The sequence below is a fragment of the Pseudophryne corroboree genome, chromosome 4 (genome assembly GCF_028390025.1).
Source record: "Pseudophryne corroboree isolate aPseCor3 chromosome 4, aPseCor3.hap2, whole genome shotgun sequence".
In the NCBI taxonomy this organism is placed as follows: domain Eukaryota; kingdom Metazoa; phylum Chordata; class Amphibia; order Anura; family Myobatrachidae; genus Pseudophryne; species Pseudophryne corroboree.
The window spans coordinates 721,421,144-721,440,487 of record NC_086447.1 but is presented as its reverse complement, the minus strand read 5'-3'; the positions used below and the strand labels follow the sequence as shown (position 1 = coordinate 721,440,487).

General features: G+C 45.0%; 1 protein-coding gene across 7 annotated transcripts in view; it reads left to right on the top strand.

The window, feature by feature from the left end:
* Nucleotides 1-19,344, top strand: part of MAP4K3 (mitogen-activated protein kinase kinase kinase kinase 3) — a 691,402-nt gene that overhangs the window by 206,624 nt on the left and 465,434 nt on the right. The window lies entirely within an intron of this gene.

The window sequence follows — 19,344 nt, the reverse complement described above, 5'->3', positions numbered from 1 at the left end:
CCTGTCGATTTTCTTCCAGAAAGAATTGGCTTCAGTTCCTGAAGTCCAGACTTTTGTAAAAGGAGTACTACATATACAGCCCCCGGTTGTGCCCCCAGTGGCTCCGTGGGACCTTAATGTAGTTTTGGATTTTCTCAAATCCCATTGGTTTGAGCCACTCAAATCGGTGGATTTGAAATATCTTACATGGAAAGTAACCATGCTACTGGCCCTGGCTTCAGCCAGGAGAGTGTCAGAATTGGCGGCTTTATCGTATAGAAGCCCATATCTGATTTTCCATTCGGACAGGGCAGAATTGCGGACGCGTCCTCAGTTTCTGCCTAAGGTGGTGTCAGCGTTTCACCTGAACCAGCCTATTGTGGTGCCTGCGGCTACTAGCGATTTGGAGGATTCCAAGTTGCTGGACGTTGTCAGGGCATTGAAAATATATATTTCAAGGACGGCTGGAGTCAGAAAATCTGACTCGCTGTTTATACTGTATGCACCCAACAAGTTGGGTGCTCCTGCTTCTAAGCAGACGATTGCTCGTTGGATTTGTAGCACAATTCAACTTGCACATTCTGTGGCAGGCCTGCCACAGCCTAAATCTGTCAAGGCCCATTCCACAAGGAAGGTGGGCTCATCCTGGGCGGCTGCCCGAGGGGTCTCGGCATTACAACTCTGCCGAGCAGCTACGTGGTCGGGGGAGAACACGTTTGTAAAATTCTACAAATTTGATACCCTGGCTAAAGAGGACCTGGAGTTCTCTCATTCGGTGCTGCAGAGTCATCCGCACTCTCCCGCCCGTTTGGGAGCTTTGGTATAATCCCCATGGTCCTGACGGAGTCCCCAGCATCCACTAGGACGTCAGAGAAAATAAGATTTTACTTACCGATAAATCTATTTCTCGTAGTCCGTAGTGGATGCTGGGCGCCCATCCCAAGTGCGGATTGTCTGCAATACTTGTACATAGTTATTGTTACAAAAAAATCGGGTTGTTATTGTTGTGAGCCGTCTGTTCACAGGCTCCTACGTTTGTCATACTGTTAACTGGGTTCAGATCACAAGTTGTACGGTGTGATTGGTGTGGCTGGTATGAGTCTTACCCGGGATTCAAAATCCTTCCTTATTGTGTACGCTCGTCCGGGCACAGTATCCTAACTGAGGCTTGGAGGAGGGTCATAGGGGGAGGAGCCAGTGCACACCACCTGATCCTAAAACTTTATTTTTGTGCCCTGTCTCCTGCGGAGCCGCTAATCCCCATGGTCCTGACGGAGTCCCCAGCATCCACTACGGACTACTAGAAATAGATTTATCGGTAAGTAAAATCTTATTTTTTTTGCAGTAGAACTACAGGTAGCGGGCCCGTTTCCCCCCGCATGCTGGTACTTGTGGTTCTCCAAGTACCAGCTTGTGGGGGAGGCTTGCTGGGACTTGTAGTTCTGCTGCAAAAAACAATATTCTTTTCTTTGACACTTGGCTATGAGCCCCCCATCCGCAGCCCTTGGATGGGGGGGACAGCCTCGGGCTTCACCCCTGGCCCTTGGGTGGCTGGAGGGGGGGACCCCTTGATTTAAGGGGTCCCCACTCCTCCAGGGTACCCCGGCCAGGGGTGACTAGTTGGGGATTTAATGCCACGGCCGCAGGGACCGATATAAAAGTGTCCCCCGGCTGTGGCATTATCTCTCCAGCTAGTGGAGCCCGGTGCTGGTGTTAAAAATACGGGGGACCCCTACGTCTTTTGTCCCCCGTATTTTTTGCACTCGGACCGGACGCAGAGCCTGGTGTTGGTTCTAAAAATACGGGGGATCCCCTGTCAATTTCCCCCCCGTATTTTTACAACCAGGACCGGCTCAAAGAGCCCGAGGCTGGTTATGCTTAGGAGGGGGACCCCACGCATTTTTTTCTTGATTTTTAACCCATTCCCACCCCTTCCCACTGAAAACCATGCTCTCTCTATTTTAGTCAGTTAAAAAAAAAAATATTCTTTTAAAATATATATAAATAATACGTGTGTCTTCTAATAGACAAACCAAGTACATAATCCCTTCTAATATAAATAGATATGCTATTAGCAATAAAAAAAACACACAAAAAAAACATGTTTTTAAATTTTTTTATTAGATTCCGCCAGCAAAGTGAGGCGGAATTAAATTGACGAAATGACTGTCGAAAAGCACTGTTGTCGAATTGACATTCTTCAATTGAATATACTTTTGTCGAAAAGCCGCATTTTGACCATTGCAGACATGTCGAATTTTGAAAATGTCGATTTTAAAAAAGTCGAATCTGAAACGGCAGTTATTTTGACGAAAAGTACTGTATTGCATTGTCGAATCCAATTCGACAGGTTTTTTTTTTGTCGAAAATGCCCCGTTTTTTAACTTTTGTGGCAATTCGACCGCAATTGCATATACCCCATAGTGGTAAAATCCAGTATTGTTGCTGCACCTACTGTTTACAGGCAGGTTTAAGAATTATCATCATTACCTCTAGGGCTTCTCCAAATACACTTTTAATGATTAAAGGCCTTAAATAATCTTAAATGGGAACAGTCCGGCAGAATACAGAATTTATGATCTTAGACTACATTATCAGCTGAAATTTGTACCTGTTATATTTACCTTTAAATATCAGTACAACTAGGCTGCAAGATTTGCACAATTGTTAAGGTGTGTACACACGGTGAGATCCTTGCTATGCCCGATTTTGACTATGCGATTTCCCTTGAACTTCCCCAGAGCCCAGATAGCACAGATTTTGACTATCTTTACTTTCGATTTTGTCTATGTTCGATTTTGACTAAGTGCCAATTTTGACTATACTTTGTACTAGAAAGTACACTAGATAGTCAAGATTTACTTGCCTGCACAGTCTATCTAGCCTTACGATTCCGACCCCACGGGAGAATGCATCGGGATCGAATCTGTATTGCAAGCTGCCTAGCACCATGAGATATGCACTAACTTTCCTTAAGATTTTAACTATATAATCAAAATCTTACAGATTTATCTCACCGTGTGTACACCTCTTTAGTCTGTATTTTGAATTGTATGCCCCATTTCTACATTATGTTCATTTTAGTTACAGTATCGATTTGGAAAAATGCCCTCTGTATAAATGTAGTTTTGTTTTATCTTCAGCTAAATAGGGTTTAAGTACAGGTAATTCTAAGTATATTAGGGTTTGCAGGAAAGTTCCATAAAAATGTAAATGCACAAGACTTCATGATATTATTATTGATATTCATGTGGCACCAACATATCACGCAGTTATAGCCTGCTTATCACTGATTGCAGCACAGTTTTAAAAAGAATCAATGTGTATATTATTTTTTTTCACATCCGGTTTTATGCAAGATGTTAGTATTTCGCTTGTTTATGTTGGGGCAGTACGGACGATGTAATGGTTAGCATTACTACCTCATGGCCCCAACTGTGTGGAATTTGTATGTTCTCCTCGTACCTGTCTGGGTTACCTCCGGGTACTCTGGTTTCCTCCCACAATCCAAAAATATACTTGTAGTTTAATTGGCTCCCAACTGAAATTAACCCACGGAAAAATAGATTGTAAGCTCCACTGGGGCAGGGACTGATGTGAATGGCAAAATATTCTCTGTAAAGTGCTGTGGAATATGTGTGCGCTATATAAGTAACTGGTAATAATTATAATAATAATAATAATAATAACAATAATAAATAAATTTTGCTGTTTATATCATATTGTGTGCCTGTATGAACAAATTAAAAACATTCATGCATATTAGCACTGGCAAGTTTTTTGGGGGGTGTTTTTTTTTTTTTATTGATTCTTATTTCTGTAAGATGTTACACTGACAATTTTTTCCGCTTCATCTTATTATTAATTGGGGGTTATTCAGTATGTTTGATAATAATGAGAGCAAGCTGTTCATTGAGCATGTACAGTGGGGTCAGCAGACCAGAATAGACCTGTCTGTCTAACCTTTGCCAAACAGCCTAAAAATACTTTCCCCAACCAGGTTACTTTGCCTACTTTATGTTTCACATAGATCCAACCCCTGCGGGCTGGGTACGTGCCAGCCACACTGCGTTCTAGGTAACTGATTTTGTAACTTTTTTCCCCCAAGCTTCATAAATGGGTAGCAATAAGGGAAAGGGCATTGCAGACATGTAAAAGGTGATTGTTATCTGTAAGCTTTCCTGAGCAATTATTATTCATCCAGAAAAGGTCTATTCTCTTTTTTAAAAATATTATCCAGGCAACACAACAAGAAACTATGCAGAGTTCATTATAACTCACAGCGTTACTGGATGTTTATAACAAATGTATATTCACATTGTTATTTTCATCCTCTTCTAATGATTGTATTGCACAGTGTTCCAAGGGGATGTAGTTAAAATGTCGGCTGTCAGGATCCCGGCGTTCAGGATACTGACGCCGAAGTCTCAACAGCCGACAATGCCGACAGCCGGAATCCTGGCTCACAAGGGCTATTCACGACACCCATAGAGTGGGAATAGATCCTGTGGTGAGTGCAGCAAGCCCGCAAGGGGACTCTTAGCACTCGCTCCGCTGCCTGCAATTTTGCAGGCGGGATGCCGATGTTGGGATATTGACAGCCGGCATCCGGTCCGTCGGTATAACGTATATAACCCGTTCCAAGAAACTACAATCACGAGTAGTAATGTTGCTGCTACAGTCTGGATATCTTTGCCAACTTCCAAATAAAATATGTATTAAAAAAAAAAAAAAAAAAAAAAAAAAAAGATAATTCCAGGTTTCTGCAACTTTTAAAATAAAGTACAGCTGTGTCCTCATACATCTAGCCTAAATACCCCACGCGACTAAAGATGTCTGTTGACAGGACCCGTGCGACTCCGCTAACATTGGGCGTTTATTTTTGCAGAAAATGCGTCTTTGACGCAATGTGATGCAACTAGGACGCAGAAGGAAACTGTGCTCATTCATTTGTTATGTGACATATATCTGTGTGTGACCAAATCTGTATATGATGCACAACAGAACTTGGTATGGACAAATGCCATGGCTGATGCATCATAACACTTCATATGCAGATTCTGGGATTCAGCCGCACACAAATATACAAGTGTGACAGATCACATTAATCAACACAGTCTCCTGGGCATTGGGTGTGCATCTAATATGCATTTTTGGCAAAATAAAGACATTTGACGCTAGCCGCGTCTCACGAGACCTGATGTGCCAAGATGCGGTGTATGTGGTGACTGCAGCAGTGATGTATGAGGACACATCTTTAATTTTTAAACTACCCTATTGCAATTTGGTAGGGATCCTAGATATGTAATCCATCTGACTGCACTGTTGGGATATTACTGACAATTTAGTATTTCTCTTTTATGTACTATGTTTAAGTTAAAGTCATAGATACATAGAATTTGACGGCAGATAAGAACCACTTGGCCCATCTAGTCTGCCCCTTTTTTATCCTTTAGGTAATCTCAACCCTTTTTTGAACCTTAATTCTTTGTAAGGATATTCATATGCCTATACCAAGCATGTTTAAATTGCTCTACAGTCTTAGCCTCTACCGCTTCTGATGGGAGGCTATTCCACTTGTCCACTACCCTTTCTGTGAAGTAAGTCCATTTTATATAGTTCCTAATGAACTATAGGGGTAATTCAGACCTGATCGCTCGCTAGCGTTTTTTGCAGTGCTGCTGCGATCAGGTCAGAACTGTGCATGCGTATGCACCGCAATGCGCAGGCGCGTCGCACAGGTGCAAAACGGATCGCCGCTCAGCAATGGGTTTGTGCGAAGAATCCATTTGCACGGGCGATCGCAAGGAGATTGACAGGAAGAAGCCGTTTGTGGGTGGCAAATGACCGTTTTCTGGGAGTGGTTGGAAAAATGCAGGCGTGTCTATGCGTTTGCAGGGAGGGTTCCTGACGTCAATTTCGGGCCCGGACAAGCTGAAGTGATTGCAGTGGCTGAGTATGTCCTGGGCTACTCAGAGACTGCACAAGATCTGTTTGTACAGCTCTGCATGCGTTCGCACACTTGCAAAGCGAAAATACACTCCCCTATGGGCGGCGACTATCTGTTCGCAGCAGTGCAAAAAAAACCCTAGCGAGCGATCAGGTCTGAATTAGGCCCTATGTATATTCTAACAAATGCAATGTCTTCCTATGATGCCTCTTCCCCAGATAGAGCATAACATACACTGAAGTGCTAAAAGTCATGGTTTTGGTGGCTACTATCCTAGAGTGTAGGACCCACTCTAGTCTGATGTTGCATAAAATCCACAAGTGATTGGAAGACCTCCAGAGAGATGTCACAGGAAATATCTTACACCAGGCCCCACGGCCGGAGCCACCCACCCACCCACCCACCACCTTCGCCTGCTGCTCCAGGCAACAGCCGATAATATGGCCCCATTACAATGCACACCGTATATTCTCCGCTATGTACCTGCAGAAGGGCAATTCATTGTGTGTAGTCTATTTACACGGAATGTATACAGTGTATTAAGTGTTTGCCCAGTATTGGTTTGTGTATTGTGTGTGCTCATACATGTCATATGTTAATGTCCCGTGCAGGTATCTATAAGTCACCTGCAGCCATATACAGTACATATAGTGCACGGTTTGGCTGTAGTAGGTGCTACTCCTGTTTATTTTTTCACTGTAGACCGTAAATAGCACTGAGAAGGGGTGCTGCCTCTAGTCACCTACACATGGTAACAGATGTTGAAAAGAGGGCAAAATGGTTATCTTTAGTGATGTGCTCTATAATGTATATTAACCATCTTATGAATGTATTTTTTTCAAACGTCCGAAATTAAGCAGAAAACATACATGTAGGGGGTGTCTAGCAGAGTCCTGCGGTATTATCTCCCTGTAACATTTTCTCCCCACTCCCAGTGCCGTAGAAGGTCGAGTGCGCCCTGGTCTATGATGACATCACCCCGGTTGGTGAGACAAAAGGAAACGGGTTTCCTGTCTTAAATTCTCTGGGCCCCTAAAGACTTAATCCATCCCTGACAAAACCTCTCCTTGACTGCTGCGATTAGCAAGCGGTGAAGGATTTTTTAATTGGGGTGCAGTCTTTGCCAGGACAGCCTCTTTTCTCTATCGTCCTAAGTGGATGCTGGGGTTCCTGAAAGGACCATGGGGAATAGCGGCTCCGCAGGAGACAGGGCACAAAAAAGTAAAGCTTTACTAGGTCAGGTGGTGTGCACTGGCTCCTCCCCCTATGACCCTCCTCCAGACTCCAGTTAGATTTTGTGCCCGAACGAGAAGGGTGCAATCTAGGTGGCTCTCCTAAAGAGCTGCTTAGAGAAAGTTTAGTTTAGGTTTTTTTCTTTACAGTGAGTCCTGCTGGCAACAGGATCACTGCAACGTGGGACTTAGGGGGAAAGTAGTAAACTCACCTGCATGCAGAGTGGATTTGCTGCTTGGCTACTGGACACCATTAGCTCCAGAGGGATCGAACACAGGCCCAGCCGTGGAGTCCGGTCCCGGAGCCGCGCCGCCGACCCCCTTGCAGATGCTGAAGCGTGAAGAGGTCCGGAAACCGGCGGCTGAAGACTCCTCAGTCTTCATAAGGTAGCGCACAGCACTGCAGCTGTGCGCCATTTTCCTCTCAGCACACTTCACTGGGCAGTCACTGAGGGTGCAGAGCGCTGGGGGGGGGCGCTCTGAGAGGCAAATATAAACCTTATACAAGGCTAAAAATACCTCACATATAGCCCATAGGGGCTATATGGAGATATTTAACCCCTGCCTGACTGGAAAAATAGCGGGAGAAGAACCCGCCGAAAAAGGGGCGGGGCCTATCTCCTCAGCACACGGCGCCATTTTCTGTCACAGCTCCGCTGGTCAGAACGGCTCCCAGGTCTCTCCCCTGCACTGCACTACAGAAACAGGGTAAAACAGAGAGGGGGGGCACATTAATGGCTATATATATATATATTAAAGCAGCTATAAGGGAGCACTTAATATAAGGATATCCCTTGTATATATAGCGCTTTGTGGTGTGTGCTGGCAGACTCTCCCTCTGTCTCCCCAAAAGGGCTAGTGGGTCCTGTCTTCATTAGAGCATTCCCTGTGAGTTTGCGGTGTGTGTCGGTACGTGGTGTCGACATGTATGAGGACGATATTGGTGTGGAGGCGGAGCAATTGCCAAATATGCAGATGTCACCCCCCAGGGGGTCGACACCAGAATGGATGCCTTTATTTGTGGAATTACGTGATGGTTTATCTTCCCTTAAACAGTCAGTTGAGGACATGAGGCGGCCGGACAATCAATTAATGCCTGTCCAGGCGCCTCAAACACCGTCAGGGGCTGTAAAACGCCCTTTGCCTCAGTCGGTCGACACAGACCCAGACACGGGCACTGATTCCAGTGACGACGGTAGAAATTCAAACGTATTTTCCAGTAGGGCCACACGTTATATGATTTTGGCAATGAAGGAGACGTTACATTTAGCTGATACTACAGATACCGTAAAACAGGGTATTATGTATGGTGTGAAAAAACTACAAACAGTTTTTCCTGAATCAGAAGAATTAAATGACGTGTGTGATGAAGCGTGGGTTGCTCCTGATAAAAAGTTGATAATTTCAAAAAAGTTATTGGCATTATACCCTTTCCCGCCAGAGGTTAGGGCGCGCTGGGAAACACCCCCTAAGGTGGACAAGGCGCTCACACGCTTATCCAAACAAGTGGCGTTACCCTCTCCTGAGACGGCCGCACTTAAGGATCCATCAGATAGAAAGATGGAAGTTATTCAAAAGAATATATACACACATGCAGGTGTTATACTACGACCAGCTATAGCAACTGCCTGGATGTGCAGTGCTGGAGTAGTTTGGTCAGAATCCCTGATTGAAAATATTGATACCCTAGATAGGGACAATGTTTTACTGTCGTTAGAACAAATAAAGGATGCATTTATCTATATGCGTGATGCACAGAGGGATATTTGCACACTGGCATCTCGGGTGAGTGCTATGTCCATTTCAGCCAGAAGAGCCTTATGGACACGACAGTGGACAGGCGATGCGGATTCAAAACGTCACATGGAGGTTTTGCCGTATAAAGGGGAGGAGTTATTTGGAGTTGGTCTATCAGACTTGGTGGCCACGGCTACTGCCGGGAAATCCACTTTTTTACCTCAAGTCACTCCCCAACAGAGAAAGGCACCGACCTTTCAACCGCAGCCTTTTCGCTCCTACAAAAATAAGAGAGCAAAGGGCTTGTCGTACCTGCCACGAGGCAGAGGAAGAGGGAAGAGACACCAACAGGCAGCTCCTTCCCAGGAACAGAAGCCCTCCCCGGCTCCTGCAAAAACCTCAGCATGACGCTGGGGCCTCTCAAGCGGACTCGGGGACAGTGGGGGGCCGTCTCAAAAATTACAGCGCGCAGTGGGCTCACTCGCAGGTAGACCCCTGGATCCTGCAGATAATATCTCAGGGGTACAGGTTGGAATTAGAGACGGATCCTCCTCATCGTTTCCTGAAGTCTGCCTTACCAACCGTCTCTTCCGAAAGGGAGAGGGTGTTGGAAGCCATTCACAAGCTGTACGCTCAGCAGGTGATAGTCAAAGTACCCCTATTACAACAAGGAAAGGGGTATTATTCCACTCTATTTGTGGTACCGAAGCCGGATGGCTCGGTAAGGCCTATTCTAAATCTGAAGTCCTTGAACCTCTACATAAAAAAGTTCAAGTTCAAGATGGAGTCACTCAGAGCAGTGATAGCGAACCTGGAAGAAGGGGACTTTATGGTATCCTTGGACATCAAGGATGCGTATCTACACGTTCCGATTTACCCCGCACACCAGGGGTACCTCAGGTTCATTGTTCAAAACTGTCACTATCAGTTTCAGACGCTGCCGTTCGGATTGTCCACGGCGCCTCGGGTCTTTACCAAGGTAATGGCCGAGATGATGATTCTTCTTCGAAGAAAAGGCGTATTAGTTATCCCATACTTGGACGATCTCCTAATAAGGGCAAGGTCCAGAGAACAGCTGGAGACAGCTTTAGCACTATCTCAAGAGGTGCTAAGACAACACGGGTGGATTCTGAATATTCCAAAATCCCATTTAATCCCGACAACTCGTCTGCTGTTCCTAGGAATGATTCTGGACACGGTTCAGAAAAAGGTTTTCCTTCCAGAGGAAAAAGCCAAGGAGTTATCCGATCTGGTCAGGAACCTCCTAAAACCAGGAAAAGTGTCAGTACATCAATGCACAAGAGTCCTGGGAAAAATGGTGGCTTCTTACGAAGCAATTCCATTCGGCAGATTCCATGCAAGAATATTCCAAAGGGATCTGTTGGACAAATGGTCAGGGTCGCATCTGCAGATGCACCTGCGAATAACCCTGTCACCAAAGACAAGGGTGTCACTTCTGTGGTGGTTGCAGAAGGCTCACCTATTAGAAGGCCGCAGATTCGGCATTCAGGATTGGATCCTGGTGACCACGGACGCCAGCCTGAGAGGCTGGGGAGCAGTCACACAAGGAAGAAACTTCCAGGGAGTGTGGTCGAGCCTGGAAAAGTCTCTTCACATAAACATTCTGGAACTAAGAGCAATCTACAATGCTCTAAGCCAGGCGGAACTTCTCCTGCAAGGAAAGCCGGTGTTGATTCAGTCGGACAACATCACGGCGGTCGCCCATGTAAACAGGCAGGGCGGCACAAGAAGCAGGAGTGCAATGGCAGAAGCTGCCAAGATTCTTCGCTGGGCGGAGAATCACGTGATAGCACTGTCAGCAGTGTTCATCCCGGGCGTGGACAACTGGGAAGCAGACTTCCTCAGCAGACACGATCTTCATCCGGGAGAGTGGGGTCTACATCCAGAAGTCTTCAACATGTTAATAGACCGTTGGGAAAGACCAATTGTAGACATGATGGCGTCTCGCCTCAACAAGAAACTGGACAAATATTGCGCCAGGTCAAGAGATCCACAGGCAATAGCTGTGGACGCACTGGTAACTCCTTGGGTGTACCAGTCAGTGTATGTGTTTCCTCCTCTGCCGCTCATACCAAAGGTATTGAAGATCATACGGCAAAGAAGAGTAAGAACAATACTAGTGGTTCCGGATTGGCCGAGAAGGACTTGGTATCCGGAACTTCAAGAGATGCTCACGGACGAACCGTGGCCTCTACCTCTGAGAAGGGACCTGCTACAGCAGGGTCCCTGTCTTTTTCAAGACTTACCGCGGCTGCGTTTGACGGCATGGCGGTTGAACGCCAGATCCTAAAAGGGAAAGGCATTCCAGAAGAAGTCATTCCTACCTTGATTAAGGCACGGAAGGAAGTCACCGTGAAACATTATCACCGCATTTGGCGAAAATATGTAGCGTGGTGCGAGGATCGGAGGGTTCCGACGGAGGAATTCCAACTGGGTCGTTTCCTACATTTCCTGCAATCAGGATTATCTATGGGTCTCAAATTGGGATCCATTAAGGTTCAAATTTCGGCCCTGTCAATATTCTTCCAAAAAGAATTGGCCTCTGTCCCTGAGGTCCAGACTTTTGTCAAGGGAGTACTGCATATACAGCCTCCTGTGGTGCCTCCGGTGGCACCGTGGGATCTAAATGTAGTTTTAGATTTCCTCAAATCCCATTGGTTTGAACCATTGAAAAAGGTGGATTTGAAATATCTCACATTGAAAGTGACTATGTTACTAGCCCTGGCCTCTGCCAGGAGAGTATCTGAATTGGCGGCTTTATCTTATAAAAGTCCTTATCTAATCTTCCATTCGGATAGGGCAGAACTGCGGACTCGTCCGCATTTTCTCCCTAAAGTGGTATCAGCATTTCATCTGAACCAACCTATTGTGGTGCCTGCGGCCACTAGCGACTTGGAGGACTCCAAAGTGTTGGACGTTGTCAGAGCCTTAAAAATATACATTGCAAGGACGGCTGGAGTCAGAAAATCTGACTCGCTGTTTATATTGTATGCACCCAACAAGTTGGGCGCACCTGCTTCTAAGCAGTCGATTGCTCGTTGGATTTGTAACACAATTCAACTTGCACATTCTGTGGCAGGCCTGCCACAGCCTAAAACTGTAAAAGCCCACTCCACAAGGAAGGTGGGCTCATCTTGGGCGGCTGCCCGAGGGGTCTCGGCATTACAACTCTGCCGAGCAGCTACGTGGTCGGGGGAGAACACGTTTGTAAAATTTTACAAATTTGATACCCTGGCAAAGGAGGACCTGGAGTTCTCTCATTCGGTGCTGCAGAGTCATCCGCACTCTCCCGCCCGTTTGGGAGCTTTGGTATAATCCCCATGGTCCTTTCAGGAACCCCAGCATCCACTTAGGACGATAGAGAAAATAAGAATTTACTTACCGATAATTCTATTTCTCGGAGTCCGTAGTGGATGCTGGGCGCCCATCCCAAGTGCGGATTATCTGCAATACTTGTACATAGTTATTGTTAACTAATTCGGGTTATTGTTAAGGAGCCATCTTTAAGAGGCCCTTTCTGTTGTCATACTGTTAACTGGGTTTAGATCACAAGTTGTACGGTGTGATTGGTGTGGCTGGTATGAGTCTTACCCGGGATTCAAAATGCCTCCCTTATTGTGTATGCTCGTCCGGGCACAGTACCTAACTGGAGTCTGGAGGAGGGTCATAGGGGGAGGAGCCAGTGCACACCACCTGACCTAGTAAAGCTTTACTTTTTTGTGCCCTGTCTCCTGCGGAGCCGCTATTCCCCATGGTCCTTTCAGGAACCCCAGCATCCACTACGGACTCCGAGAAATAGAATTATCGGTAAGTAAATTCTTATTATTAGATGTGCTATCCTGGCTTGGCTTAAAAGATAAATAGCCATGTCAAGTAATCTGTTATTACTGCAGATTCTGGCGATAACAAATGTTAATTATTGTGGCAAAATGAAACATAAAGGAGACTGTGTAGGAGCTTTTCTCAGATCTAGATAAAAACATAGGGGTTTCTTGGGGTGCTGTCCCTTGTTACTGGGCACGTGGAAAAAGGGTTAAAAAAACTGTAACTGAATATTTTTAATGTGTCAGCAATCCAGTATTTTATATTCGGTATGAATGTTTTTAAATAGTTTAATGTGTCTTTATAATCTCTAGTCCCTCCATTTCATGCAATCCTGTTCCCATTTCTTGGCCTGTGACTTTACTGTTACACTTTTATACTTTTGCAGTCTTTGGAGTTTCAGTTTTCCCAGTGATTCATTACATAATGGTGCTGTACAAACAAGGAATTAGAATAAATCATTCACATGCAGTCTTGCTGAGATATTCTAGTTGATATCCAACTGCAGTCCTTTGATACTGCATTTAGAATCCCTTCTTTCTAATGAATACAGGAGGGAAATGGAGCCAGTGATAGGAATGTGTTGATTTTTATCTTTTATTGATGGTGCCCTTGAAAGTGCTGTTCTGCTGCAATTCTCTTGCATTTTAAAAAGCACTAGACAGTGTTGTAGAAAGCACTCAATGAAGTTTGTGACTTAATGGTCATCAGGCAACAGGGAAGGTTATTTGAAGATTACTTGTTTGGCACATAAGCCATATTCCTGCACAATAGAACAACAAAGGTATGTAATATGTATACAGAAGTGCTTCCCGGCAATAGCAAAAAGCTTGGGTTTGGTTTTTTTTGGCAGACACTTTTAACAGACCACTACACATTTCTAGACGTAATAGGCATTTGCAAATCATTGATATACTAGACGTGTTTAAAATATAAACCACTGAGCTTATCAGAACTGAAAATAAGCGATTTGGAACCAGGCTGTGATCAGCGGGGGAAGGCTTTTTGCTCCGCACATCAAGCTTCCTGTCGGTGAGCCTATTGAAGGTCACTAGTGCATCGTGTTGACAATAAAATAAGTAATAGAAAAACACATGGATAACAACGGAAACTCCTTTTTGGCTCATATTAGAATTATTTGCAATTTAGTTTTCTCGCTTTTTTAATCATATCTAGTCCACTTTTCCTGTTATTGCAGTTTGACTGTCACAATTTTTTTTTGTACTTGATAAATGGGTTCCAGTGTTTAGATAGACACCAGTCTAGGTCAACATGCAATATGTCGACCCCATTTGGTCGACATGCATTAGATCGACCTGACAAAAAGTCAATATGCATTATGTCAACAATGGAAAAGGTCGACAGGTTCAAATATGGTCGACACAGCTTTTTAAGATTTTTTGCATTTTCTTACACCTTTTTCATACTTTGCTATCCCTGTGGACTATGATTGGAAATAGTAACATGTGCCAAGCGCAGCGGTAGCTGGGTAAAGCACTTTGCCCTCAGCAAGCCATGCAAGGGGACAAGGTACACTAATTGGGGTTCCTTGTGCTCTGACGGTAAAAATAACACACAGAAAAACACCCATTTTCTGTATCAACTATTTGTACCTGTCAACCTTTTCCTATGTCGACCTTTTGTCAGTATGACATAATGCATGTCGACCTTTTGTCAGTGTTGACCTAAAGCATATCGAACATATGGGGTCGATCTAATGACTGTCGACGTAGACACTGCAGATCTTCTATACCACACCCTTGATAAATACTACCTCTAAGCTGATTGATTGCTATGGCCAACTCTTACACTGGTTCACTTCTCCATTTAATACACTGCTTGATACATATCCTCCTGAATTTGCTATTTTGGCATTAAATAGCATATATGCTACCATATATTAATAAATATATTCTGCAGGGACCACAGGTTATCCACAGGATAACATTGGGATATGAGGTAGCGACAGCGGATTGGCACCAAACGATTAAAACTTTCAGCCTCCCAGAATGCAACGGGCCCGTCCCTATATCCCCGCCTCCTGGCTCAGGCAATTCAGTTTTTGGTTTGGTGTGGCAGGAGCCGGACCATGGCCAATGGGCTGCTGGTTTTTAGCAGCCATAAGCTTTTTTTATTTTATTTTTATAGTCTTACTATTTTTTTTTTGAGCAATCTTTCTAAAAAAGCATCCTATACGTACCTTAGAAAGAATTTGCTCCAACAACTCCTCGCTGGGACAACTCTTACCCACGTATACAGTGTTGTTTCGGCGGGTGTCTGTGTAGTATTTACTAGCAAGTCTGGCTGACGTTACCAGGCTGTGGCCGGAGCACGGGGAGAAGGTAAGCCATCGGTTCCACTTAGTAGAGGAAACACGAGACACAGACGCATTGTTTCGGGATGGAGGCTACCGAACAGTTGCTGACGCGGCTGCCACCTCGGGTGCACCAGCGCTAGGCCTCAGGGATCATAGGCTCTAGGGGTAGTATGAGGACGCGATCCCTAGGGTTGATGTCAGCAGTGAGGAATAAGACGCTCCCTTAATCGCCCCTCCCCCCGGTTCATGACCAGTTTCCTCCAAGTTTCCCGCCATGAACTGAGTTCCCGCTTCCATCTGAGATGCTGTGTATCTAAAAGAACCCAGTGGCAGCATAGGCAGCTGTATGACTGGTGCGTCGGTGTTCACTTGGGCATCTGTAGGTTCATGGGGCGATTGTGTACACTAATAGAGTCTGGATCCACTCAGCGTTCACTAACGTATTGATCGATCCTGGAAGCGGGTTGAAGTCTCCTTGTATCCCACTATCCTGAGCTGGGGATACAGCACTAAGGTGCAGATGTATTAAGCCTGGAGCAGTGATAAAGCAGTGATAAGTGGAAGGTGATAACGCACCAGCCAATAAGCTCCTAACTGTCATTTCTCAAACCTGTAATGATTGGTTGGTGTGTTATCACCTTCAACTTATCACTGCTTTATCACTTCTCCAGGCTTAATACATCTGCCCCGAAGTCTCTATCTGCCTTTGGTATGAATAGTTGGATAAGTGCCTGATGCATATGAGTCTGTAAACTATTGCTGCTCTTTTCTTTTGCTGTGCAACTGAATACGTTCAAACTCCTATATAAGGTAATGCAGTGATATTTCTCCTGCATACTTGAAATGTATGTGTAGTTGATTATGTGCTCATATTGCTTGTTATACTAATGTATAACCTGTGACTGATTGCTAGTGTGATTGCTGACTTAACTATTTTCTGTCAGTTTGTGTGTATTCCGATCCTCAATGCTGGTGCAAAGCAGGGAGGTATTGGATTGTATGTAACTTTAACACATTTTAAAGTGATTAGAGTCACAATTTGTGTAGTTAACACTGTACAGGTGTGTGATTTATTTATCATGTCTAAGAGAGGCAAGGGTGAGGAGGATACACTCTCCACAGCAGCACCAACACTCATGTCATGTTTGTATTCCAAAGATGGGTTAACCTCTCAGGATCTTGTTCAAAATGGATTATGTGCAATTTGTTTTAGCTTTCACCAAAGCCTCTTGAATAATCCTAAGCAAGCACAGGTTCAAGTTGAACCCCCATGGGCTACCTTTGCACAGACATAATCCAGTATAGCTGAGCGGATAATGCCAGCTCCTATACCAGGGATATATTACCCTATTAACCCTTACATGCAACATTCCACCTGAGGATTATCACATCCAGTACAGGAATCGGCAGCCTCTCAACAGAAACAGACTGATAGGCCGATGGTAAGTAAATCACATAGACATGAAACAACCTCTTCACAGTCTACACATGTTTCAGAGATGAGGAGGAAGGCATCAGCTCAGTGGACATTCCTGAGCTTAATTAGTGCTATGAAAGCCATTCTGTCCTTAGAGGATGCAGCAGAGCCTTTGTTTAAATCTATGACACCTGTGTTTTAACGTCCCAAAACAATTAGGACTTAATTTCCTGGGTCAGAACAGCTGCCGGAAATTATGCAAGAAGCTTGGGTTACACCCAGTAAGAAGTTTAGAATTCCAAGGAAATGGAATTCCCATTATCCTCTTCCGGCTGGGGACTGTTTAAAAAAGGAGGTGGCTCCCAAAGTAGATATGCATGTCATCCGATTGGTGTGAAAATCTACATTAACTCTGCCTTCAACATCATTAAATGATGTCACGGATAGGAAAATTTTATAGTTTTCTTAAAACCATTTTCTCCTTGTCTGGGTCAATCATAAGACCAGCCATGGCTTCAGCCTGGATGGCAAAAGCAGTGGCAGCCTGGACTGATGCATTGGATGATGACCTTTCAATGACATCTAGAGAGCAAAAATCCCATATTGCACATATCAAACAGGCAGCTATTTTTATGGAAGATCAGCCTTGGATATGGGTACAATTGCCTCTCAGGCATCAGCAGTAGCAGCTCACAGAGGTTTGGCTACGTACATGGAAAGCTGACTCAGAATCCAAGAAGGTTCTGGAATCTTTGCCTTTTACTGGGGATATTCTTTTTGGTAAAGAATGAAACAGTATTTTGGAGTCAGAAGCAGACTCCAAGAAAGTGAAGTTTCCTTCCACACACAAATCCAAGCCTAGATTTCTAGCTTTTCGCCCCTTGCAGACTCAAGGAAAAGCAAAAGGAAAGGGTTATGGCAAACAGTCTCAATCTGCCAAGTCTGGTTAGCCTAAAAAGCATTGGGCTACCAGGGGGCAGGCTTCCAGATCAGAAGATAAGCCATCAGCCTGATGGTGCGGGCCTCCACTTTGGGGGGGGGGGGGGCAGGCTTCCAAATCAGAAGATAAGCCATCAGCCTGATGGTGCGGGCCTCCACCTTGGGGGGGGGGGGGGGGGGGGGAGTTTCAGGGTGAGAGGCCGACTTCTGCAGTTTGCCCAGATCTGGCAGCAGTCTACCACAGATGCCTGGGTGCAAGTAGCGGTATCTCACGGTTATGCGTTTGCTTTCAAGAAGCACCCTCCTCACAGATTTTTTTGTACCAGCCCGTCTTCAGTGTAAACAAAGGTCAGGGCTTTGCAAGAGGCAGTTCAAAAGTTGCTTCAGTCAGGAGTGATAATTCCAGTTCCTCCAGCACAACGAGGACACGGTTTTTGTTCCAACCTGTTTCTAGTCCAGAAGCCAAATGGGTTATTCCGGCCCATACTCAATCTCAAAGTGCTGAACAGGTACATTTGGGTGCCTCGGTTTCATATGGAGACTTTACGTTCCATTATATTGGCCATGGAGCCGGAGGATTTTATGGTATCCCTGGATATCCAGGATGCTTACAGTCATGTTCCTTTAGCACTGTCCCATCAGCGCTATCTCAGGTTTGCTATCCTCCAGCAACATTTTCAGTTTCAGGCCCTACCATTTGGACTGGACACAGCTCCCAGAGTGTTCACCAAAATTATGGTGGTAATGGCATCTTATCTCCGTCTGCAGGGGATAAGGATTTTTCCATACCTCGACGATCTTTTAATCCTGGCACAATCTCAGGAATTGCTTCAGTGTCATCTGCGACAGATATTATTGCTTGTTTGCAGAGATACGGTTGGCTCATAAATTGGGCAAAGTCGTCCCTGGTTCTGTCACAACGGATGACTCACTGGGGGTTGTGTTGAATTCAAGTCTTCACAGAGTAAGTTTACCTCTGAACAAAATATCAAAATTAAGTCAAGGATTCAGGGGCCCTATATAAATTAAATTATTATTATTACACAGTTAAAGGGTATCCATTCACGCAGCAATGCGTGTGATGGGGTTGATGGTGTCGACATTCGACATGGTGGAGTATGCTCAGTTCCACTCAAGGCCTCTGTGACATCTGATCCTTTCCAAATGGAATGGTTTTCATCACAATAAAAATGCAGACTATGGTCCTTTGTCTGGAAGTAAGGAGGTCATTAGCCTGGTGGCTACAGACATCCCATCTGGACAAAGGGAGACCCTTTTGGATATCAGATTGGGAAAGTCTGAACACAGATGCCACCCTTCAGGGCTGGGGAGCGAGCTGGGTCAGGAAGGAGTTGCTTCCAGGGGCAGTGGACCAAGGAAGAAAGTTGCCTGCCAATAAATATATTGGAACTTTGGGCCATATATATATCACTTATTCAGGCAAAGGACATCCTCCAGGGAAAACCAGTCCAAATCCGCTCGGACAATGCAATGGCAGTAGCGTACCTCAACCATCAGGGAGGAACTCGCAGCCAAAACGCAATCAAGGAGGTAAGTCACACATTAAAGTTGGCAGAACGTCATCATCCAGCCTTGTCTGCAGTGTTCTTTCCGGGAGTCCTAAACTGGGAAGTGGATTTTCTCAGTTGACACGTCATTCATGCAAACGAATGGCTTTTACACCTGGTAGATAAGTGGGGGTTACTGGAGATAGATCTTATGGCGTCCCGTCAGAACAACATAAAGGTCAAGAACAAAGGATCTCAAAGCAATCTTTGTGTATGCCCTGTCAGTGATATGAGATTTTGTCTGGCCTATGTGTTTCCACCAATCGCTCTGTTACCCAGGGTGATGCAAAAGGCAAAACAAGGAAGGGGCGACGTGATACTAATAGCTCCGGCTTGGCCCAGAAGACATTTGAACACAGATC